This window comes from Micrasema longulum, unplaced genomic scaffold (genome assembly GCF_059751315.1).
Source record: "Micrasema longulum isolate JH-2025_06_02 unplaced genomic scaffold, ASM5975131v1 h1tg000315l, whole genome shotgun sequence".
Taxonomy (NCBI): Eukaryota; Metazoa; Arthropoda; class Insecta; order Trichoptera; family Brachycentridae; genus Micrasema; species Micrasema longulum.
The window spans coordinates 54,112-81,827 of NW_028277519.1; the positions used below are offsets into that span (position 1 = coordinate 54,112).

The 27,716-nt window shown below is 30.1% G+C and overlaps 1 protein-coding gene across 2 annotated transcripts in view; it reads left to right on the forward strand.

Annotated features, from left to right (window-relative positions):
* The first annotated feature begins 1,340 nt into the window (after positions 1 to 1,340).
* The window catches only part of LOC148282565 (uncharacterized), a 31,614-nt gene continuing 5,238 nt past the window's right edge, over positions 1,341 to 27,716 (forward strand). For both annotated transcript variants that reach the window (XM_088224879.1, XM_088224880.1), the window contains exon 1: positions 1,341 to 1,409. The gene's annotated coding sequence lies outside the window, so the exon portion shown is untranslated. The remainder of the gene's footprint in view (positions 1,410 to 27,716) is intronic.

The following is a 27,716-nucleotide window of genomic DNA, read 5'->3' on the forward strand; positions in this document are numbered from 1 at the left end:
GCAATGTTTATTTCCGGAAAATTAACCATTCATATTTTATGCACTTAAGTGAAAATCTAAGTTAAGTGGAAAGTATTTTCTCTTTTAATGCGTCTGATGCTAGATAAATAATGTGTTATATAAATTATTCATTGCCAAAGTGAAATTTCACATGTTTATTCATGAAGGGTTTGTTTGTTTGTTCTTAATCAGCTGAATTTATATTGTTACACGCAATGTCAAGTTTATAGATTTTACAAATAAAATCAGAGATACAATCAACCTGCTTCTCAGAATTTTAGTTACAAAAACAGTCAGATTTCGTAAAGAGACTAAGCGCTTCAATGCCCACGAATCATTTTTGATTGAATCGCAGCCGAATTTGTTTCATAATCATATTTCAACGCCTTCTCCTTATTACAATGGTTTTCTGTCAATAAAAAATAAATTTAATTGATTCGACAAAAATTCGATAGTTGATTTAACCACGTTATTACTTAAACTCGACAGATGGAGTAAGTACAACATGTTTAATTAAATGTAATTATCTATAATTAAGTTTTTACCCATTGTTCAATCAAGTATTTCAAAAGGTATTGTTTATAATGGTTTTATAAAAATTTTATGGCAATCTCCCAACGAAACAATTTTTTTTAAATGCACTAATTAAAATGTAATCTTATTTAAGTTTAATGTTCATAAATCCTTATAATTTAGCAAAAGCAAGTAGGTAGTCGACCTTTTAGATACGATTTTTGTAAGATTAGTTTGATTTTGATTTTATATTATACCCTTCACATTGCAAACATTAACACACGTTCGAACTTAACATAATCCTTTTTTTTTTACATTTTTATTTTAATGTGGAGATTTTTTCTACGGTATTATGCCATATTACAGGAATATGTTTGCTTAAATATTTAAGAGTACTTTTTTTAGTCCTAAATTTTTAATTAATTATTTAAAATTACTTGCTTATATATCCTTTACAATTTTTCGTGCTAGATTTGTATTTATTTTAAAGGGAATTCAAGGTAGTTTACATTATGTATGTGATATGTAAAAAAATATGTAATTACGTTTTTTTAATAAACTTACAGTGTTTAAAAATTAATAAATATAAATTAATGAGTTTAAAGCCTGAAGTACGTTCAGTATATATAATTTTTTTTTTTAGCTGATTTCAGTAAAAACATTACACGTATGCCCAAATCAGAATATTTCTTATGCTTTTTGAGCCCGTTTTACAATCAAATACAATAATTTTCTGTACGAGAAACAGAACATGCATGCAGTTTTTTTTATCAAAACATATTCAATTAAAGTGTTTTTTTTAGTTGTTAATAGATTGTTAAACTAAGCCAAAATTTTGTTTAAATTCTCTACCTCTTCTTCTCGGTCAGTTCTTCCAATTGGTCTGTTGACATACTGTAAACTGGGAATCTTTCTCAACACTCTTATCATAAGTCAATTCATACGAACAAGTGGCGTCGTTTAAAGTAGTTCATGTTTGTTTAGAAAAAAAAAAACATACATTTAAAGAATTTTTGCAGCACAATTTAATGCTCTAATTTTTAACGCGTCTAAGAAAACAGTTTTCAAATCCAATTTTCCGTAGAGCTAAATATTCTTATTACAGTTTACCGACAAAAACACTTTAAATTTTCACACAAATGTACACTTTTTCGTACATAAACTTCAATTTTATTTTATAGACTGTCGAAGATATCTTTCCATTGTAATCGGGCTCTGATGTTTGAATTTTGTAAAATAGTCTAAGAATATATATTTTTAAAAGATTTATGTAAAAAAATATTTTTGGTACCTTCTTATACTGTTAAAAAGATAAAATATATCTGTGTAGTAACCTAATCGTATACAAAGGGACAAGAACAGACTTTATTTGCAAATTATGATCAGTATCAAGTGTTTCTATTCTAAAGTAAGTGGGATGTCCTTGAAGTCACATTCCAACGGGGTTGTTGCTTATTCACAGATCTTAACTTAACGTAAGAATGTTTGATCGTGCCATTCTGATTCCGATACTTCATGTTATCCCACAATATGCTGGTACCCAGTACTAAACATTGAACGGAATTACATAGAGTCAACGCCCAGAAGTTTTTTTACCGGAAAAGTGCGAAGTAAATGCGAGGTGTTTTGACTGAGAATTTAATTACAAATAAAACTCAATAAGTACTATAAATTCGTGCATTGTTGTAAATACTGGTATCTTTTTATTTTTCTTTGTTTAAAATATAAAACAACGTACAATTATTCATCACGTTAAGGAAACTAGGTAGTGAATTAATATGCCAGTATTTTATTTTCGTTATTTAAAAAGAGTATATATTTATAGACTTAACTTAACACAGTTTTATTATTCAACTCATTTAGACCTTAATTAATATTTATTATTGAAATACCAATGAGTCATGCCTTGGTTCAAAGTTGTCCTCAGTAAAAATAAAAAAATAATCCAGTGCAGTATGAAATACTAGCAAATGAGTTTTTGATGTAACAATATAAAAATATTTACAACATACCCCTTATTTTCTTTAAAATAACATATTCCCTTTCTTCTTTCTTGAACTGTCCAAACCCCCCCCCCCCCCCCCCAAATAAAATGCAAATCCAAGTGAGTTGGGATGAGTTTGAATTGAGAAAAAGGAGTTGGGATTTGTGTCTCAATAAATGTTAAATTAATATGTTTTGAACAAAATAAATAAAAAAACAAAAAAATATCAAGTATAAAATTCATGTACTGTAAAAACGCTGTTTCCATTTAAAATATTTTGTCTCTGATATTTTTCTTTATTTTATGTTGTAAACTTCGATCCTAGTGATTCATGTTATGCTTTAGCATTGTAGCGCCTGTGGCGATTGGTTTTGTGAATGGAGGATTGCAGCTTTGAGAATGCATTTTTGGACAAGCGCGTTCAATCTTCAAATAAGATTTTATCTATCGATCCTCCACGAGCTAACCGTTCCAATGAATAAGTTACCCATTAAAAGGTTTGATAAGCACGTCCATGAGTGATAATATTGTTACCATTTAGTTTTCTCATAGTGTGATATTCATAAATCGGCCTTCTTGGTATGGTCCACGCGGATATGAGGCGGCCTTCAGGGTTCAGTGATTGAAAAAAATGTAACAAAATCATTTTCCTTCCTCGCTGGCAACATCGGTTGATCCACCGGCCAGTTCTTTATTCGGTTTATTTTGCAAATTATTATCTTGAGGAGAATCTTGGAGCTGATAGTATTACAAACAATAAAAAACTGCTTGTTTATGTACTTTTTTTAAATTTGTTTTAAAGACTTTCGTGTGGAACAAAAATAATGTTTGATGAATGATGTAATTTCAATTCCATGGTTAATAATAATCTAATTCGATAGTAACTTTAAATAATAGTTCTTGGTGTATTATTTTTTGTCTATTTCTGTTTGATATTTAAAGATAAACGCATTCTTTCAAATGTTTTCACGCGTCGAATAATTGCGAAAAATGTTTTTACCAGAATTCTCCACATCTATCATGAATACGTTATCTTCACTCAAAAACCCCAATCTTTTTATCAATTTCCCACATTTCAATAAACTTTCATATCGTGTACAAAATAAATTTGTTAAAGCTTACATTCATTAAGAAATTGTTTTTAATTACATCCAATAAACGTTTTCTCCGAATCAACATTCCGATATTTAATTTTCGGTCTTTATTCCGTGCAAAACTCAATAGGTGGGTGTATAAAACTCTCGTATTTGGTGGTGCTGATCAGCTGAAACTGGATCACATACTTTCACGTTTCTACGGACAAACAAAAAATATTAAATTCGTTTTTTTAGCATCACAATGCGATTTATTATCTCTTTACAAGCATGAATTTGAATCCCATAGCGAATGTAAGTTATCTTGCCATCAAATTGTTTTCAACGTCCATCAAAATGTTTTTGTTGATAAAATCAATTCATTTTATAAAGATTTTTCGGTTGAACGATGAATTTCCCAGCTCTTATTGTTAAAAACTCACATAAATAAAAATCAGCAATTCGCTAAAAAGTGTACACTAAGTACTCGTATAAGTTGCTTCTGATTTATGTATTTTCACTCAAATTTGAAAATAAGGACGCACATTATGTTAAGATTTAAATTTATATATATTTTTTGCAAACTTAATTAGTCCTAATAAATATTAATTTTAAAAAACATTTTCGGGGCAATATCATAATCTTACAAATAAAGAAAATACATTCAAAATAAATACTACAAATTTTTATATTTAACAGTAGATAAGAAAACTTAAACGAGACCATAACCCGGCTCCTAGACTATCTTTCCAGTTCTCACTGGAGTAATTCTCATTCAGCACGTCCACGTCGGCGTTGTGGGGGCGACCACTTTTCATTTCAGTAGACCGAAGTATTTAGGTGGCTAAGTTTGGGTGCGGACCCAGTATTGCGGGGTATAGCGCGATCCCTTGTCAGGGATACGGGTGGAAACCTCAACGGCTGTGATGGCGGAGATGAAGGGTATCAGTGCGGTGGTACGGCGGCAGCGGAGGAACATAGTCAACGGTGGCATCCTCAGCCCCAGTTAGCGAGAGGGGTTACTGACGCGGCGTCAGGTGGCAACCGGCCGTAAAACAGAAATCTCCTAGTCCGACGTGAAGATTGAGGACTTGGGGTGGTGACTTTAAGTAAATAGGACATACAGCCGGAAAGAAGAAGAAAAATAGAGAAGAAAACACACATATCTACTCTTACACCTTTCATAACGATAGTTCAAGTAATGCATGAAAGTACGAGTATTATAATCACTTTGAGAAAAATATTGTACCTTAATATGAAAAAAAATGGCACTTGTTCCCATTTTCGGTTTAAATCGTTATAGTTTTTTTATTTTCCTCAATAAGTTTAGATTTTTTTCTTTGAATATTTTCATTTACAAAATTAAACTTAAGTATATTTTTAACGTACGCTGTCTTTTTATACAAATATTTACCATTGCAGAAAATAATGTTATGTGCTGTAACCACATAGAAAATTGAATGGGACTGAATTTAATGTGGATGTATTATTACATGGCCTCTCATCGTGTTCATACAATCTTGACGCAAATTTAGCATAACGAATCTGAATAAGTTTACCGCAAAATAATCAGACATAGAAAATTGTTTTCAATCATTTCATAACTACGCTTGTTACCGCACTTGTTGATTTATATCGGCTTTTCAAAATAATTCTAACTTTCTAGTTATGACTGCTCTATCGGTATTTTAATTTTCTATTGCACAAACGCGTGATCATGCAAGTTAACTGTATATTTTAAGTATCATTGTTCCGTGCCTCGCTATAGATAGTAAAAACCCATTTTCAATTATAAATTAGTGGTATAATTAGTAAAATCAATTGAATACAATAAAAAATCATTAGAAGAAGTTATTAATTTGAATCGATAATATCCTGAAAATTATTCAAGAGTCCTAATCCTAAAATAAACGTATGACCGAAATAATTTATTTTTTATCTTCAAAGTTATGTTATTTATATTTATATATTTAATGAAATATTACGAATATTTATTACGTAACTATTAATAATTATTTATAATGAATTTGTGGATTGTATGTACATATACAAATATCCCAAATCAGCGCAAAACGTAGGTCTTCTAGAGTTGTAATGCAGTTAATTAAAAAAATTGTAAAACTGTCCATTTGCTATCAGGTCTTTCTTGTATTAGTAATACCCATATTTTGTATGATCAATTTTCGTATCATTTTTATCAATTAAATTTAAGTATCTTATTTAATACTAAGGTAATTGTTCGGGAATTTCTCAAGCATCTAAAGAATCAAACATTTATGTGTATAGTTTTATGTTTATTATCAATTTGTACAGAGATAAAGTATCCGAGAATCATGAACCATTTTAATGTTATTATATTATTTGTGTTGAATTGTTCAACTCCGTAAGATAGCCATTCAAAACCGCCATATCAAGGTAGCGTACATCTTACTTTTGAAGCAGACTTTTTTCAATTGTACTAAACAATAATGTCATACAAACAATGGTAACTCAACTAAAGATGATGTGCCGACTGCAAAATACAAATTTCTTAATTATTCTGCTTCGCTGAACTCCGAAATTACACAAAGACTACCGACGACCTTCGCGACTTTTATCCTTCGTTTTACATTAAGTACGCATTTAAATGTGCCATAATTTTAATCCACATATCATCATACATCACATCCAAAAATTTAAATTTGAAGAAATAGTATCAACTTAAATCTTTATGGTTCTTAATTAGCGATTCACTTCAGATTTCGAGATTTCACGGATCATGGATATTTAAAAGTATACACTGCTTAATTCTCGATTGGAATACTAATTTGATTAGTTTCAGCAAAATATTAAAAAAACGGGACGTATATACTTCCTACATCCTTCTATGTGATTTTTTTTCTTTTTATGTACCTATACATATTATAAAAAAAAACTAATTTAGTTACGAGTATATCATTATGTAATAAATAAATATATCATAAACAAATAAACTTTTTGTTTATGTTTAAAGCGGCATTGGGTTAGCGATTCCAAAATTAGTAATGATTTAATAAATTTTAGCTTTAAGAAAGATTTTAGATTTATTTTTAAAATAAAAATTAGTATTCGTGTATGTAATTTAGCTAAATATTATGATTCAGGGGACATTTAATTGATTATGGGGAGTTTTTGGTTAGTTGCTTTACTTATTTCTAATCTTATCAGATTGTTTAAACGAAGGCCGTTTTTATTAATATGTCAAATTTCTACACCCGTTTCTCGATTAAAATTATGGTATTTAGATGTAAGATGATTTGCGAATTCTAAAATGTTATTACTGTTGACACATTGTATTTATATGTTCTTTGATTTTAATTTCAAATTTACGTGATTTTTTCCCAATACAGAAATTTGGGCAGTTTTAATAATTTAATTTATAAATGCCCGAATTATTCAACTTATCATCCAAATATGTAAATAAATAGCAACGATAGTAGTTCCAAGTGAGCTCAAGTTCTGGTGATAAGGACGTAACTTCGAAAACGGTATCCGTATAACTCAAAAGTCAAAGTGGTTTATTCAAATTAAGTAAGTCTTAATTGTCATACTACAAAGTAAAAAATGTTTTTATATTGAATAAACATTTAAATTAAGTCAAACAATACGCATAAATCTTTTTTTTTCACGCAAAAATTGTAATGAAATCACCACTAGGTATACTTCGTGTCAATAGTATAAACGATAATTGCCTGGTCAAAATTTTCACATCTGTCAAAGAAAGTCAAATCAGAACAATGTGACCACCACAAAAACAGTTTTGTTGAAAATTTCTTTTACTTATTCACATGAGCAAACACGCGTTTTCTCCTAACAATACAACTTTAAAACCTTTTAAAAATATAATTTGAAATAAACAATGACATCTTACACTACCTGTGCAGTTGTGGTACATAGTTTTGACCATTGTTGGGTGTGAGTAGGTATCGAAATAGAGAACGGCAGTGAGTATAGTGAAATCTAAGTCATCAATAATTGAACGTAGTTATGCAGAAAGCAGCCAGTCCACAATTTTGAAAAATGAGATATTGGTGTTATCGGGTGCAGTAAGGTCAATTTTATGTTCTGCTAAAAACAGCCAGACCGCTTTCACGCAAAAAAACTGTATTAATCACCATCTGAAAATGGTGTCGATTACAATAATGGCATTTTTTATTAGCAGAAAACACCCACAGCACTAGAAAAATCTTACGGTTCTTTAAAAATCATTAAAACTGGTCAAGTACATAATAAGGTTCTTGTCATTTAAAAAAAAACGATGTTGTAATTGTTTATCATTTGTTCAAAACATCAAAACATTCCAACTGTTATGTAGATTTGTATATTCACTCTTTTTACAAAAGTGCATTTATCTCAGTTTTTCTTTTCTATGGCTGGCTGCTTTCTGCATAACTACGTTCAATTGATAGTCAAAAAAGAAATCATTGAAAATATCTGAAAAAATTGATTGACATAAGATACAGTCAAAACAGAGATAAAAATGGTTAACAAGCATAATATAACATTAACATTTGAAGCACTAACTTGTTATAATAAAATAAATATTGAACAATTTTGTTTTTAACCACTTATTTATTATTTTTTCTAGTGACCGGTTATAAAGCCACTTTATCTAGATCCACTTTATTAATTTATTATATCTTGTTTTATTTTTACAGTGATAACTAAATGCATTATTGATACAAATCATCGTCATCATCATAATTGCCTTTCCGCACATAATGGTGTATAGGGCACTGCATCGGTACACCAACTGCAGCGTATCTTAATCATTTTTGTTACATGAAGGTAAAATAATCAGTCTTACGCTTCAGGTACCAGTCCAGGGACTATGAAATGTTCCAGTTTGAAAACACACCTTTAAATAAATATTTCATATCAACCATGTCGGGAATCGAAACCGAGACCTCTTGCGTGGTAAGCAAACGCACTGACCATTACACCACGAGGCCGACAAATCGATACAAATTATGGAGCTAATAAGTCGAGGTTTTTTTTTTGTCGTGTTGTTATTTTAATAACGGATAGTTTTATATTTATTTTATGATAAAAAATATAAAATAAATTAATACAATATACTAACAGTTTAAAAGAGCTGATGAAACAGCGTAAAAAAAGACACCTTAAAAGACCAACAAATTTTTAAAAAATGTATTTTCGTAATAAGAGTTAAAAAATCTATTTAAAAAAAAGACATTTCTTGCTTTATAAAAACTAAATTTTTAATTAAAATAATCTTAACTGTAGCATGTTTTTTCGTGTCTTTTTTACTTGGCAAGATCGTGTCAAAAAATTAACATTCTTAACATACGTTTTTGCAATGCTTATTTTACTAGGCATGTTTAAATCGGGGCCTTTACTGTATTATGGCATTCATCATAAAAAACATGATTTTACTACTCAAATAAAAATAAATCTCCTTTACAACGTGCAATAGAATTATTATTAAAATAAAAATTCTACTAAACATGTCCAGTTTGATAATGATGACTTGCCCAAAAAGACGTTAACAAAATTTTAAGCGGTGAAAACCTAATTAATCAAAAATCAATCATATTATTTCTTCCGGTCAATTCATCAATGCATTTACAATATATCTCCGTTAAATGTTCAATAATCCGGATCATCATTGCGTATCAATTTACTTTCCTACGAGTATGGTCATCGAAATAATTAATGCATGCGAGTCATTGTAATTAATTAGAAAAACGTTTCTTATTAATATATGTATTTGAATACGCGGTGTTAATAAATTATCTGAACGCCTTTTTGGTGCTTCATACGTATGTGAGATTAATAGGCGGAGATGGAGCAAAAAAATAATTACGCTATACTATTATTATACGAAAGCGTTGTCTAAATAAAACGTTATGTACCGCTAATTAACGAACAAACTCATAACGTTTGACTTCGTTTCAGTTATTTTTTTATTATTGAAGCCTTTTAACAAAATATGTTAATATATATATATAAATATATATTTGACACTTTAAATACATATTTCATAAATAAACATATAAGGGCGGGCACATTGCTTTAAAGCAATTTATTCCTACCTACCTAAACCGTTCAGTTTGAGAAAATTATAAATACATGGACAAATTGAATCTTACAATTTTATACAAAAAATTAAAAACAAAGATAATCAAAATAAAAATATCTTTAAAAAATAAAAAATTAACACCATACTATGAAGAGAGGAGAGGGGATGGGAAGGAAAGAAGAAGGATAAAGGAACAATTCAAATATTTAGATAGTGACATTTCAATCTTGACTTAAATGTAAATAAAGCGTCTCTAACATTAGTGGGTAGATTATTCCACAATTGAGCGGCTTCTAATGTGAAAGAGGAGACAAGAAAATTAGAGCGATGACAGGGTATTAAAGGGGTTCTTTCGTTACTAGAACGAAGAGATAGTCCGTGTTGTGAAAGAGGTTGAGTGAGCTCTCTCAGATAAACAGGCGAAGTGGGATTATTTGAAATATTGTAAAGAAGTGATAGAATGTGAATGTTTCTTCTATGCCTGATACTAAACCAGTGTAGTTGCGTGCGATACTCGGTTATGTGGTCAAATTTGCAAAGATCAAAGATATAACGAATACAAATATTTTGCAATCGTTCTAACTTATCAAGTAATTCAGAGTTAGCATCTGGATAACATACATCCGCATAGTCAAAAAGTGGAAGAAGTAAGCTCTGGACTAATGTTTGCTTAACATAAATTAGCAAAAAATGCAACCAAAATACGAGTTAATGTATGACATTTACAAATTAAAATTATAAAATGTATTTATATCTCTTAAAAATGAATTACACCGATCAATACAACAGATAACAATGCTCAAATAACAAAAAAAAAGTAATCATACAAAAATAATATTGTAGGGACGGTTATAAAAATATCATCATCATCATCATTCCCTTTCAGCACCAAATGGTGCATAAGGCACTGCATTAGAACACCAATCGCAGCGTTTATTGATCATTTCCGTATTTGCCTAGTTTACAAGGAATCGAAGGTCACATAGAACGGATGGATGACGAAAGAATGGTAAAACATTTAAATATATCGAGAATGAACTGTACCGGTAAACGAGGATGACCAAGGAAGACGTGGCATGATCAGATAAACCAAAATCTTAAGTCTGGCCATGTTAAAAGCAGGCCGAACCGAAGGGTGTATATGACAAGATGTATGAATGTAGAAGAAGCAAGGAATGTATCCCAGGATATATGTGTGTGGCGGTTCATCCTCTCTACCTATCCCTACGGGAAATGGCATGATGGTAGTAGTAGTAGTTTCTAAACGTCCCGGCTGACCACTGCAGTGTTAAATGTCAGAACTGCGCGACGCGAACTTAACTTAGGAGGATGCACAGTAGCTGGCAGCTGACAGTGAACCTTATTGGATCTTTGTAAACACAATATGCTCCAATAAGGTAGCTGACATGGAATGATGATGATGTATAACAATGAAAAATATTTTGTTTTGTTACCGTAAATTAATTTATTGCCCAGGATAGGTCTAAAGCGTAATTTTGCCATTAATAATAAAAATACTCTGCAATTGGAAAATTAGTGTAATAGTGCCATATGCACCACAGGATGCGAGTTTAGCAATAACATAATGAATAGGTTTTTTTAGACGTCATCCAAATTATAAAATCTTCAGTATCAATTCTAAGATTGACTTCTTAAATACGAAACGTAGATTTAAAAAATAATTTAAAAGTTTCTTAATTACTATAACAGTAAAAAATAATAAATTTATCGTTACTGCGTCTTGCTCCAAATATTATTTTTTTAAACGTGAACTTAAAAGAATACGTGTTAATAAAATTCTTAAATTTTAGAACAAATTAAAACACGGAATACAAGAAAACCCATTGTATTAAATTAAAATATATTAAATTCGGTCTTCAGTGACATGGCAATTATATCAAAATTATTACAAGCGCAAACAAAGGTGAATAAAAATATTTACGATCATAAATATTTATACATTTACTCAATTATCAATTAAAACACCGAATCGTGGAATATATGGAAATGTAAATCCCCATAAAATATGAGAATTTTTAATTATCTCAGCAAAGCTTCGTGTGTAGAACGCACAAAGATTTATTCGCATATTATTAAAATATCAGACTGCTTTTAAGTAAGTTTAAACATTTTAATTTTTCGTGTTCTTTTTTTCCGTTTCATTATGTTTGGAATCACAAACAGTACCTTAGGCCATGGACCAGGAAGCAGAGCATCATGCTCTGGCAAAAAGTAGCTGGTCAGCACTATGTGAAGGAACTGTTTGATGGGTACTCGCAAAGGTTTGCCTTCGACATAATAAAACTCATCCGAAATCATGTGAGTTATCAATAGAGCGCTTACAAGGTACTACAAATTGAACAAACAACTTACTAAAATGAACCTTTCCGAGACTTCTAGTAAAAAGGTTCTGCAGTGCAGATGAGTAAACACCTTATCAATTTTTTTTATTATTATTGTAATTGTTAAAAAATAAAATATTTATCAAAAACATGCAGAAATTAAAATACAAATTATCAAGCCCTACTGATTTGCATAAAATGCAGTTCGTCAACAGGTGCTTATAGTTTAGTTTTTATATACACACATAAGCTTATCTCTTAAATTCTATAACATTTAAAAACACTTATAACCTGGGGAAAAAATGTATTCCCATGTGCATCGAAAATATGTTCCAGCTAGAAAAATAATAATTCGTCTAATTAAAAAAGAAAAACACACAAAAAAAAACCACGTTCTAAAAGCCAGATTTTCAGCATACGTCTTTTTCTTAAGCCTGAAATTTTTTTCAGTTTTTTTTTTTTATATTCAATGAGAGCATATTATACATTTTCGGAATGCTGTACTCTAGTGTTCTTTTTCCATACATATTATTTAATTTAGGGAGAGCTTGTCCATCTACACTAGTGAGCCGAGGATTATATACATGCTCCAATTTATTTCTATGTTCAAATAGAGACGCATGCTGAGAAACCAGCTTGGACCATAAGAAAGCTCTAACGGATAAAATTTATATGGATTTATACAATACGGATATTAGAATATCGTGTCGCTGACAGTACAATTTTTTTTTAAATAAATAATTTGATCATTGAATTTTGTAAGTTCTGAACAAGGTTTTAAAAGTTAATGTTATGCTTTGAGAAGAGCCGCATCCTCAGGGTCCACTGGTTAAACCTGGGGATGTTAAAAAGCTCGCCCCCTACTTAATAGTCCGACACTTTACGCTCAGGGCTTGGAGGGGGAGATTTAGCGAAATGAGAACTCTCCTTTCCACACAGTAGCCAGGCTCTTTAAATACCTGGGCTAGGAGGGAGAGAACTATTCACGGGGACTCGTCACAAGCCAGTTACACGGTTTGGCTGGTTTTAAAAAAAATATATATATATCATTCGTTCTTTTTATTTTCGTGGAGTAAACAATATATAAAAACTTATTACGTAAGTGAATTCATTAAAATAAAATAATTTTCTCATTTTTTTTACCAGATACTCAATGTAACCAATATCTACAAAAATACAATTATTAAAAATTTGCATCAGCTGTATTATTCAGAAAATCGCTACTCGCTTTAGCCCATGTCTAATAGAGCAATAAATTCAATTGGCACCGTAGACCAATAAAAATTAATCTGTAATTTACAATGATTGCGCATTTTCCAAGTGAGTGCTTGAACCATAGCTTGAACATTTTTTACAATTGGGCACATTTATGCATATCGTTTTAAAACAGATATCTACATATGCCCATTACTCATTTAGAAAGGTAATATAAATAATATGAAATTGTTTCATTACGAAATAGGAGATTAAAAAATGTTAATACAAAAAATGTAATGACCACAGGCAAGTGGAACATAAAAACGGCGTGTGTATCAATGTATGTCAAAGGCAACTAGCTGCCCAACTGAACGACTCGGTTACTTCATTTAGTACAATTGGGCGACTTTGTACTATTTCTCAACTATGGTCTATTATGTCATGTTATTATAACAAATTTCACACATAGAAAAAATGCATATAATTTACAAGTTATACACCTGCAGCGATTTTTTATTTAGCCCAGATACTTGAAATATTTGTTACGCCAAAAAAATATCAGCTGACAACACATACACTAATATATCGTAGATATTTTAGTTTTTTTGTCGGTTCTATTTTAGTAACGAATGCGTTTTTAACAATTAAGTAAAACGAAATCGATTTGACGAGTTCATTATTGAAACTAAAATACTGTTAAATGGAAAATTTATTATAATTACATGTATTGTGGTTAAATGTATTTCATTACCCTTTTTATAGTACGCTTTTAGAATAAAATACAACTGAGAAGTGTAACATTTTTTTTATTTGAAAAATTATTTAATTATTTAACTAATTGCATTTAATTTATTTTACGCTTTCAAAAATTTGTTACTAGTAGTAGTAAACATTAAAAAAAAAATGTATGTATATATAAGTTATAAAATACGAAAAAATTATATAGTTGAAGGGTACAGGATATGAAGGATGAAAGTCAATAAAGGAAGTATCGAGATATAATGTTTTTCAGTTTTACATTTTTCGCACAAACAAACAAACAAACCATCACGCCGTTTCTCCGTAGGGGTAGGCAGAGAAGGTACAACGCCATATCACTCTGTCTCTGCATCCAGACCTCCCTTCCTCTACAGTTATACATCTTCTCATGCACGCACGCCGATTATTCCTACTCTTGACATGTCTATCTTCAAATATTTGATGGACTTGATCGTGCCATATTTTTCTCGATTTTTCTCGTTTTCTGCATCCATTAACATTCGCATCGTAGATCCTTTTAACCGTTCTTTTGCTGTCCATTAGCTCTACATGTCCAAACCAACGCAGCGCCCCTTTGTTAATTCTGTCGATAATGCATGTCTCAGCCTTAAACAGTTCACGGATCTCGACATTTTTGCACCTATCATACATCGTTTTATCACACATTCGCCTGAGGGATCGCATTTCAACAGCATTTAACCTTTTTTCATCATTATTTTTCCAATTCCATACTTCGCTCCCATAGTTGGCACTAGAACTCCATTGTGAACTGCTAGTTTTGCCACTACGATAAACATTTGTTTGCCAAAGTAGATTTCGGTGCACCGTTCACCCTGTTCCCGGCACCCTCCTTTCAATATCTTTTGGACTTAAAGTTTTAAAATAAAATTATAAAAGAACTTACTTAATGTAAATAGCCTACATATACTATTTTATACAATCTGAAACGGTTTTCATTCATATTAAATTATCGCTTTATTTATTAGTATTTAATTGGCATCCACCCTTTATCCCCTGTATGTTTTTTTTTATTGTCCAATCATGCCATGCCTTATTTTATTAAACATAAATGTAGATCATGTAAACTGTCGTAAGGTCTCATTATTAGTTTAAAACACAAAAAAATGACATCCATCATTTACATCCTGTACTTTTTAGTTGTGAAATAACTAATTCAAATTCATAAAAGGCATATATTAAGTTAAAGATATACAAATATTGAATGTAGGAAATAAATAACTTTTTTCTTTTTTCATTTGGCCTTCAGCTTACTTAAAAAAACAAGTATAATAGATTTTGATCAAAATTTTCAATCTTTTAATTGAAGTATAAATACCGTGTAAATTTGATAAAGTAACTTATTAATTTTGTAAAACTTTTTTATCAATCGGGCTAAATATAAAATTAAGATGCGATTGCAAAAATGCTAGAGTTTCCGTTAGTTTTTTATTTTTATTACATCATTCGTTTAAAATAAATGTAATTTAAATTATTTATCAGACCAATAAACAGAACACAAAACAAAACGTATTTTCTTTGTTTTGTGGCCTTGTGATTCTACACAAAAAATGGCTCAATTCGTTACGAAGGTGCTTAAACTTAAATGATATTATCATTAAACTTTACGGTAACTTTTACGGTTGGCGGCCTCCGTGGAAAAGTGGTCAAGACGCTTGACTCACGCACGGAAGGTTCCGGGTTTGATTCCCGGTGAGAACACAAAAATTACAATGTGGTTTTTCTCAAGCCTGGGTGTTCTGTGGTGTAATTCACCACTGTAATTGGGCCTCCTGGCCTGTTGTAGTGTAAAAAAACGAAAAAAATAAATTTTAAAAAAAAAACCAATTATATTGCTCAGTGGTACTAAATTTTATAAATTGTATCATAAATGTAACTTTTCAAAAAATATCTATTATAAAAATGCATCTACGTTTAGGTTTATACCTTGTTAGCCTCCTAAAACCAACCTAAATAATTTATATAACGTTTTATATAAATTGCGTTCATTTTTTCTACCATGACTAAACGCCATTTATATTAACATTAGTGCACTAGTTTAATGTATCAGATCAACAGATAGAATTTGGATGTGTCCATTATGATAGCGAGTATATAATGTATGCATGCATTAATCATTTAAATCACACACGTTTATCTCATAGTATATCATAACCAAACAAGCAAAAAATGAAAACGTTCAAAATGAAAAATCCAAAGTTTTTTCCATTTTTAGTTTTCTTATGATTTGCTCGCCATTTACAATGGAAAGATAACAAAAATTGACTCTAAAGTCAAATCTAATTTTCTGTATGAATATTTTAATTAATTTGCATGAAAGTTTTAGTATTTTCGTCGGTAACTTAAAATCTCAAAAACAATTTCATATATTTTAATTCTTTATATTGTAGTTTTTTGAAATTTATGTTGTTTATACACTCATCTTTTTATTTTTATACTTACTATACTTCCAAACAATGTTCCTATCTTTTATTTCTTAATATTGTATTTTTTTTAAATTAATGTTGTTTAAATACAGTGTTCTATCTTTTATTGCTTTATATTGTATTTTTCAAATTTTATGTTGTTTATATACTCATGTTTTATATAACTTCCACACACAATATCGTTTTGTCTCAGGATTCGACCATTGTCCAAGTAAAAGGACACACGGTAATTTGAAGGACAAAACATTGTTCCGAGACATTGTCACCTAGATAAACGGGCAGTCTATCCCCGCAGAACAAGTATTATCCCCACCACCGCACGCGGCCGTATTGTTCTCGTATGAACGCGCATGAACAGGACCTTATAACAACAGTGATTATCTCGACGTGAACGTGTCGCTCCCACACATTATTTATGTCAAAAATGGCTACAGAAAAAAATCATTTTTATTATTATGTTCATTCTTTAACAATTCCAATACATATTAATATAATATCAATGTTATTTTTCGTGAACTCGCTCGTAATAAACGCCGTCGTGTATTCATTTTCGCAGCGCTCGCTTTCGAACTGCGGCCAAATTTCCAGCGTTCTCTCCTGCGCGATCTAGACTGTTCACGAAGCTGGGACAAGACAATATTGTCACACCTATTGTATTGTCCACATGTAAACCATACTTTACACTAATAATAAAGTTTTATTTTATAGTCGTTTATTATGAAGTAAATGCCGATTCAATTAATAAAATTATCTATATCCCGCTTGTGCCGAGTCAGGTGTTTGTACAAAAAAAATATTCGACGAAATAAAATAAAAAAATAATTATTTCTTGCTTCAGATACCAGTTCAGAAAACTTATGTTAAAAAAATGTATTATTATGTTTTAAGCAGCAGCACAAAAAGTGACCACCCAACAAGTTGTTAACTAACTACTTATGTATCTTACAAGATTAACCATCAGTAAACAATGATACATTAGCTAATTCAAATGGATTCTAAATTAAAAATAATTGGGTTTTTTTGTGAATTGAATGAAAATTTCAAATATTTTTAAAATGCGTTTATTGTCATAATGATAATAAACGCGTTTTTTGCTTTAGGAAAAAAGTATTTTTTTTAAATTATTTGCAAAATGTGATTAAATGTTTAACCTCCATATTATCATTTTTAATTTATTTAATTTTATGGTAGTTTCATACACAAAACAATATTTTTATTGCACTAATTATATTTCACATTGCTCTACTAGTGTTTTAACTTTAATAGGAATTACTAATTTAGTTTTAGCGCTACTCTTTATCTTTACAGAAACAATAATTAATTTAATTGTTCTTTTCTTCGACTTCTTTTAATCATTTTATCTTCTTTTCGGATCAGTTGTCTGAATTTTTCGAACTCTTTAATTGATGGTCGGAAAACTTGAAATATTTTTAATTTCAAGAAATCGACCACAGTGGTTCAACTTTCCACTTTTACCACAAAACTCACATTACGATCGCGGTCATTATTTTCAAGGTTTAAAATATTCCAAGAAAATTATGTAAAGAAAGTTTTGTTAACAAATCGAGCTAACAGCTGCTTGTTCAGATAATGTGAACAACTCGACGGTGTAACAAAGTGTATTCAATCAAAAACCATTTACCGATGCAATAAAAAACCGCTTGCTTTCTTTAAATTTTCTTCTTAAAACCGTGTACTCTTAAAGATTATCAAAAACACATTAATATTTTCAGGTTAGAAAGTCGGTTTGATAACAAGTATAAACATGAACGAGCATAAGGGAATTAATTTGATTCACACGATTATATAATGCCCACCTGCATTATTTATTAAACTACCTTCGATTGAAGGTAAAATACGCCTTGTAGATAAAGAAATAAAGATTCATCGCCTCACCTCATTAGACTCGCATGAGTTACATTTATTCACAAGTTTAATACTTGCAAGTTTAAAATAAAAGACAACATTATGCCTCTATTTGTAGAAATCGCCATTTTACAATAGTAATCTTAAAATTTGACGGAAAATTTTCAATTTAATGGTAAATTATTTTTTTATCGTAGCTGTGGAAATGTGAATTTATATCCATTAAAAGCAAATATTAAGATCTAATTTAATGGAAACGTGAGTGCTGTAGTGATTATATATGCATATTTAAATTTCACTTTTAGAAAACTGATTCATAACATCACATTGGTTTTATATCTTTGTAATTTAGTGCTGCTTCAATTATTTTAATCAAATACTTTTCATAGTTGCCATTCATGAACAGATACCCGAACAAAAAGTTAGTTAGTAAATCGATTAACGTAGCCTTAGAGAATCTGCATAATATGTTTACAAATGAGACCACATTTCGGAAAACTTTTTGTTAATTTACCCGGTATTATAGAATCCAGTTATTTTAGTAAATAACATTATGACTTAACTTTTTGGCTTACACATTAATGTATTCTATACATTATTTTTCTTGTTTTTATATTTGTTGACAGGCGCCGTGGGGCCGTTGATTAGACGACTAACTGTGAAACTGGCGTGCGGGTTCGATTCCCGCCAGTTGCGTGAGAAAAATTAAAGAAAGATTTTTTTTATTGGACTGGGTGTACTTTTCATAACCCTTTTCCATATCTCCTCTTTCCCACATGCTGACAAGCCTCTAAATAGAGGCTTAGCGGGTAAATCCTTTTTAAAAAATATTTAAAAATTGATTTACCTTAGGTACGTTCACCGGTTGCAACTTGCTGCGTATCTACCTTAGAGTATAAGGTATCTACATTATACTTTTACTTAAAGGCAAAATGATACATATACTTAAGATGCATAGTTATTTAAATATTTTAAAATACGACGCTAACCCGGAACCTTATTCACAGCACCATAAATCAGATTTTATGTACATTTTTAGGCTGTATTTCGAAAGAATAAATATATATATATATATATATATTTTTTTTCTATTTTATTTATTTATTTATTTATATACGGCATTTCTGCCATTTACATATATGTGGTATAAAGAGTGCTTAGAAATAAAAATATTAAAAATAAAAAAAATCGAGTATGAAATATTAATATACTCGTACTATACACATTATTAATTACTTGAAATACATACATATTTTAAAGAAATTATACAATAACAAAATACATTAATCAATCAAATTATAACTATTCCAACCCAATCTTCTGAAGATGATTTGCTCTTTTTGATAAAAATATGTTGGTCACTTTATTTTTTAAGTTAGGCAGAGATAAACTAAATATATCAAAATGTGATGCATATTCATTCCCGGTATTCTGTAATCTAACAATAGGTGAGTTATATTGAGCTACCGTTCGAGAATTTTGACAATAAAATATTGTAGATGTTCTGCTTAATCTAGGTGGTACATAGAATGAAATCAATTTCAGTAGATCAGGGGTATCATAATAAAATAATTTAAACCGTGTTTAAAATGTGAGAGTGGAAACTGTGTAGCGTTTGTGTGTATACGACTACGTAATTAGAAGTGCATAAACCTTAGTAATTTCTGTAGAAACAACAAGCTGAAAGTGACATTGTGTTACTCGTATCTTCTACTGAACACTTAACGTGTATGTGTGTTGGAGTTTTCTTTTGCATGTCACCTAAACATGTTAGTAATGGTTTATAACGGTGTGTGATATGTAGTAACTATCTCTATTTAACACGTCTGTTACGGCCAGGGTTGAATCGTAATACTTAAACGAACTCTAGAATAAAAAAAAAATACAATCTTTACAAAAAAACATAACGTTTAACTCTCCTCTCTTCAAAGTATAGTTTTATTTTTTTTTGGTTAATTTTTGTTTTTAATTTTGTATAAAATTATAAGATAAAGTATAATTCCTAAGAATATTTCTATTCGTAATTTTCTCAAACTGAACGGTTTGGGTAGGTAGGAAAAAATTGCCTTCAGACAATATGCCCGCCCTTGTATTTGTATTATTTGTATATATTGTATTTGTACATTGTATTTGTATATAAAGTGTAAAAATAAATTAATAAACGTAAGAACAAGTTGATTCTTGAGATCACAATTGAGTTTTCATAAATCAAATGTATAAAAAATACTGGAGGAACGTAAAAAAATATTGGTTATAGTGTGATTTATCTCTTTCTTTGCATTTTCGATAAGAGAACGATTGTTGGAAATTAATTTGTAAATGGGTTCTTAATTACACTTAATAAACATTATATTTTAAATTATGGATGTTCATTTTTAACAACTTTTTTTTATATTCTTTACACGGTATAACTACTATTTTTTATATACAATGCACAATCAGAGTACAGTAGTTCTAACATGAACTGCCTGCAAATTGTCAGCAGTGCCCAAAACTTCCAGGACGTCGAGAACTTTGTTAAGCCTTGCGTATTCAAAATTCTCGAGGGGCATCCGCAGTATATAATATGTATGTTTATCTCAGGCAACCTAATTTCCTCTGCTTGGTGACAATAGTTGACAATTCCAGAGGTTGCATAGGCCAGCAGTTGTTTCAAACTAAATACCATTTTGTAATACCTATTCTCAATTGGGTCTTACTGAGATTGCACAATAAGCTTCCTTAGACGAATACATATAAATACACATACACAAGCTCCTGACATTACTGCGACATGTGTAGATCTATTGTAAAGGGTCTCCGTAGATTAGTTATCGTCCTCCAAGCCTAAGTCTTTGAAGAGCTGGGCTATTAAATGAAAGATAAGTACTCTTACATCCTTAGGCTTAACCAGTGGTCCTTCGAGGATGCGGCTTCTTTTGTGATGTAAAGTATGAAACATCTCATTCACATGACATGTGTAAAAGTATTTCACTATTTGCACTGTAGAACCTACATCTAGACATTTCAGAGAATAAAATCAATAATAGATTATTAAAGGTGTTTTTTTTGGGTTTTTCTCGATTATACATTCTACTTCTTGACAAAACAGCCTTTACACTATCGAATGCAATGTCTTTCATTATTAACCACTCTTCAAATAACATTTGAAGAACTAACTAATTTTCATTAAAAAATATTTCTGCTCTATTCGATTTAAATTAAATAATAATTTTCTTAAAATTCAATAAAATATTTTGATTTTTGCGGTACGAAACGAATTTTTAATATGACTGGAAAAGTAAATCAAAGCTTTTGAATCTCTAAACTCTGATTTGCACTCCGCCAACTACCACGCGCCGCAACTGGACTTGATTTTAAAGACATTTTTTTGTTTCTTATATTTCATATGATTATTTTTTTTTCTTGTTCATGCGGTTCTGTTAAACTGGTCGCACCACAAATGTATGATGTCTACATGTTTGTATAGTCGTTAAGTACTTACTCTGTCCATAAGCGATATCTCTCGTTTTCACTCTCAACAGATCAAGATCAAGGTCACAGACTCACTGCCATCCTCACACGCTCACTACTACAAACCCATCTTCGATTAAATCGCTTCACTTCTACTTTCGTACTGTTAACGAAAAGCGGACTGTAGCGAAAAAAAGAATTTCATTCAGTTTTTTAAAAGGTTGGAAATATTTGAAGAAAGGAAACGGACCATCCTTTGATACGATGAGGATGTTCTTCAATTTTGGGAACTTATTAAATTAAATTATGTAACGATTTATGATAACTTTTACAACGACGCGCGACGAATCATCCAAGAATGTTTGTGCAATCTTTAGTAATGTGTTTTTTTTTGTTCCAAATCCAAATGTTTTAATCTATTTTGATGTAAGGAAGGTACAATAAGGATGGGTCAAGGAAAGGATGGAAAAGAAAGGTAATCGGCCAGAAATAATATCGACGAATGATGTTATTTACTAAACACGTACTATTGAACTTAGACAACAATTATATTGTCTGTAAAGTGGCTTACGTTTGGACAACCATGCGTGAAGCCCGGATTCGATTCTCAACTGAAACAATGAATTCATGGATAACAAATGAAAATTTAAACTGCGCCTGTGTCTAAAACGTAAATGATCATACTTATTGCCAAAGCTGCATCGAATACCTCAATAACAGTTATGAAAAAAAGTCATCTAAATAAGGTTGATTTTTTAAAATATTATTTTTTATCGATTTTTTTGTAATATCTATGTTAGTCTTAAAAAACATGGTTACTTATTTTTGAAGCTCAAAAAAAAACAAGAAATGCTTTTATAGTGGTAAACTACAAATACATCGTCATCATTCCACTTGTTGCAGATAGTGAAAATATGCGAAATGGTGCATGGGACACTGTATTTGTATATCAATGGCAGCGTATTTTTGTTTTGTTAAGATCAGATGATGTCTTACGCTACAGTTGCCAGTCTGGGGGAAAAAACATCTCTTAACTCTCCCTTCCCGGCGATACACATTGTATCTAATAACTTAAATATCTCTACAAATATAGTGTATTCTGGGTTAAGATTTTCGGTATTCCTCCGTTATTCATTTACGTATCAGTCAGCATATTTTTTTATAAAATAATTCCTACTTTTTAGGTACAGAAAAAGCATTTTATTAGAAATCCCATATAAATTACTAATAATTTAAATAGTTTACCCATGTGGCGCATGGCGTAAAAGAGAACCGAATATAAAATTGTTTCACATACTCCTTACGTCTCACTTTTGATACTACATGTATATTTGGAAGCGAGAGAGACAATTTCACGCGTCACACGCGCGAGCAGTAAAGTTGCCAGTTGCCAATTAGTAGCTCTCTGGATTTCGTCAGAGGTGGTTCTCTCGTTTGCGTTGCAAGCATGAGCTGCTGTTTTTTCTTTCATGTTTTTAATAATTGGATTTTAAATATTATTACTTTTGACTTTAAGTATAAATAATTAAACCATTTCCTATGAATATATCGGTTTTTTTTATTATTTAAAATCTCTCATTTTCTGCAAGTGTAATGACTACACAGCACCGTAACGCGCAGATGTTTTTGGCACAGTTAGGGAAATGTCAAATAAATGTTTCATGTCAACCATGTTAGGATTTAAACCCGAGACCTCTTGCGTGGTAGGCGAACGCGCTGATCATTAGACCACGAGAAGAAAAATTATTTTAATGCTTTTAGGAAGAAAAATGGTAGGTGCTCATAAATGCAACTAAAACACGATAATAAAGGCAAATTAAAAAAACAAAATAAAAATAAGTCTTTTAAAACTAAATGTACCTAATAAGATTAAGATCTAAAACTATGTAAATAATGAAAGAGGTTAAATAGAAAAAACAAATAAAATTTTACAAACGAAAGATAAAAATATTGTTGTTTTTTTTGTAAATTATAATAATGAAATTACTATATAATTACAGTATTAAAGTTTGTTAAGGAGTAGTAATTTTATTTAAACAAACGGGTGACAGCTCTACGCAAAACTGATCTCCAGGAGGCATTTGTGGAATTAATTAAATCAAAATATGAAAAGATATGAACTCTTTTTTTCAATGATATATTTTGTTACTGATATTATGTTAGGAATATTTTTGTGTTTTTTATTAGATATTTTTTATATCCCTTTTAATTACTATAAAAAAATACCAAATAATGTTTTATAGAATATTAATTTTTTGTTTCTTGTGTTACACAAAAATATAGTAACTGTCTATTATTTATTATAGGAGCAAAAATTCATTAACATTTTCTTGTATACCCACGAACAAGCCATGCCTTTGTGGGATTTTTGCTTACTATTTTTACTATTAATATGTATTTTATTGTGCTTTATTTTTTTAATACTCTGTTTTATCACTTATGTTTATCGTAAAAAAAAACAAAAAAAATTAAATTAAAAAAAATATTTTTTTAATGACCGGAATCACTCAAAAACGTCAAAATATGCACCAACAGTAATCAGTTACATTAAATTCATTCTCATTTATGAGTTTTTTGCACCAGGACAATTTCGTTCCATCGGGAAGCAATGGGTTACCTGAACGCTGTTGTTAACACTCGTTAACATTGTATTTAAGTATCTTATTACCGTTAATTAACTATGCTTTGATTTTATTTCAAAACAAACTTAGTTTTTATTGACACATTGTAGTCACTATGTGTCAATACTGTCACGACGACGTTATCTACATTATGTGTTATGTTGTTCCGAGCGTAATAAACATAAGTTGCAGAAGAATTACTCCACTAATAATAAGGATTCAATTTTACAATTAACAAATTAATCAACATATCACAATGGAGATGAAGAACATTTAAGAGAAGGTAATAAAGAAGTCTAGGCATTACGACCTGTCAACGGCTGGTTTAAGTGGCCACTTTATTTGTTGATAAATCCACCTGGTCCATGAAGAAGTATAGAAATTGAAAAAATAACATTTTCTGGCGTTGCCTAGTATGTAGGTGAAATAATTCAATTAGATGAATCTCACCCGCATAATAAAGGTTTCAGCTCTTTAACTTTACAAACATCAACACATGAAAGAATTTAAGGAATATAGATTTTCAAATATGGGCAGAATGGTGAATGTTACACAGTGTGTAAAGTGGCCACTTAAACCAGCCATTGACAGGTCATAAGCCCTGTAGATGCCTAGACTTCCATATTACATTCTCTTAAATGTTCTTCATCTCCGTTATAATATGTTAATATAAACAGCTCCCCAGAAAGTTGAATCCAGTTCTTGTCTACAAAAATTTGGACAAACACAAAATATTGTTAACAAATTAATGTTTTTATTTACAAAGCAACAACAAACGATCATTTTTTCAGTCTTACAAAATTCATTCAGGAATCGAATTGTGTAATATTAATTACAATTCCGCTAAAAATAAAGCATTTACAAATACCATTTATTATGTGTCCCGGGGGTATAAAACATACAGTTCTGAATATTAAAAAGAATCAAAACCCTCGACGAGCCTTTTTTACTCGATGGCTACCCCTGACAAAAGGCTTAAAAAAAGAAAATCCAGTAGATAAGTGTAAGTCCACGTTGTATTTTAGTGGTTGGCGCGTTCGCTTACTGGCCTTGAGGTCCCCAGTTTGACTTCTGTCAGGGTGCACATGAAATATTAATTTTTAAGGTGGTTCTACGCTGCAATATTTCATTGTTCATAGACTTGCACATAAATCATTAGACTTATCACCTTTCCCTCCATGTAACAAAAAATATCTAGAAACGCTGCAATTAGAGCTCCATTGCAGTGCCCCATGCACCACAAGGTGCAAATGGGGAGATAATAATTTATTATCGGATCCATTCTTATTTTATAAAAATTTTACAATCCCAGAACAATTTGATAAATTTGTAGGTTTTAAAAAAAAAATATATATATATGCACTTATTTTACCATTAATGTAATTTATTTTTTTAAATCATTTTTTTAACACTACAACTGGCTAGAAGACGCAATTGTCAATTACACTACAGAATACTTAAGCTTAAGAAAGATCATGTTTTATTTTCGTGTTCCCATCGTTCCCGTGATTCAAGCGTCTTAGCCTTAACACCACGCAAGCCGCTTTACCTTTACATTGTGATTATGTTTGTATCGAATTAAGTATCAAAAATGTGTTTTTTTTGTCTAATTATGTATTTTTTTCATTGTTTCAGGTTTGTTATATTTTCTTCAGTGCAGTTTACACAAACTAAGTCTTGCTGGAATATTACAAAAAGAAGACTCGTATGTATATTTTTTATTGAATAATTAACTACCTAATTTTTACAAATGATATTCGAAAATATAAAATGGTGAGAATATGGAAACAGAAAACAATAAAAAAAGTTATAATAGTTACATCGTAACATTTAAGCCCGTCTCCATGATTTGAAAGGAAGTGAGAGGTAGTAATTTATCTAAAGATTTATTAAGTAATATATTATTAAAATTGTCTCCAGTAAAAAAGCTGGATACTGCATAACAAATTTTTCTCTATTTTGCTACGGCTGCTGGTAAAACACTATTTCCCACCAAATACAAGGTATTCTCCGGAACACCGGTTGAATGGAACACAAGTCGGGCACTTGGTGCTGCATCAAGTGTATAGATATACATCAATGGCAGCGAAGGAGTTTACTCGTTCATCCATAAACATTTCGGAAGCACTGCAGTATCTGGGGAGTACAAAAATATCACATATTTATTTATTGATATACACGGCACTTAGAGCTTTTTACTTTACAAAAATATGTATTGTGTAGAAATAAACTCTTCGATAAGCGAAAAAAAAGCATAAAAAGTTTATATGTACATACATATCACAATGGTTTCATTCAATGAACACGCTAACATATTGTGTAAAAAAATAAAAAGTCATTATACGGAATAAAAAATAAATAAAAAAAACATTAAAAGTAATACAAAAATAAAAAAGTACGAAAAATGTAGCATAGTTTTTTTTTAAAAAAGGACAGCTAGGTATATCTATTAATCATAATTACATTGAACAAAAAAATACAAAATCTAAGTAAAGGAGAAAAAATGATTTTTTCTTAAAGTTGAAAATAAGAATCCAATAAAGACATAATAAATGTTCATTCAAATATACAAAAACTAGAAAAAAGAAAAGAGAAAGCAATTAATTTTTTTAAAATATAGCATAGTTCCCTCAACTTATTTCACGCTGCTCATGAATAATTATTAAAGAATTGCGATTCTTTATTTCTCATCGCGAGTTTAATTATTTATTTATGTATATGTAGAGCTAAAAATATTTAAACTTTTTTTTTTAATTTGCCCTGAAATTTAATGTTTTCAAAAACGGACTATATTATAATAATATAAAGGTGCAGTTAATTTTTCTACTTTTATTGAAATAACACAATAAATAAAATTTGTTATAAGACATCAAGTACTCAGGAATATTACATACTCTAATACACGGATAATGACTCATTTTTAAAGGAATTTAACATGAAAATGTGTACACTTTTAATACTATTCTTACATTTCATGAGCTTGCAGTTATGTTCAATTATTCCATAATGACAATATGTATTTATACATGCAAACCATACCTTAGCTTAGGTAATATATTTTCCGACCCACTTTAAACAATTGCCTGAATGGCTGTCAGCGTATGCCGTTTCTACTTCATTAAATTATTTAATCACAGATTTGATATTACGACTTTTTTACTGACATAATCGCTTGAACACTATTATTGCTGTACTATATAGAAAGAACGCCCTTTTGTTCCGATTATCTTTTATATAATTGTCGGTAATCTGTTCATATTAGATCCATAAATAATATTGATCTTGCAATTGAATAAAATAATTTGCGGTCTATAATTGCTTCGAGTAACTTTTATCAGTTTAAAATATTACTCATTGTAATTAATGTAATTTACAATGGATATTGGCCACGAACTTTGATTTT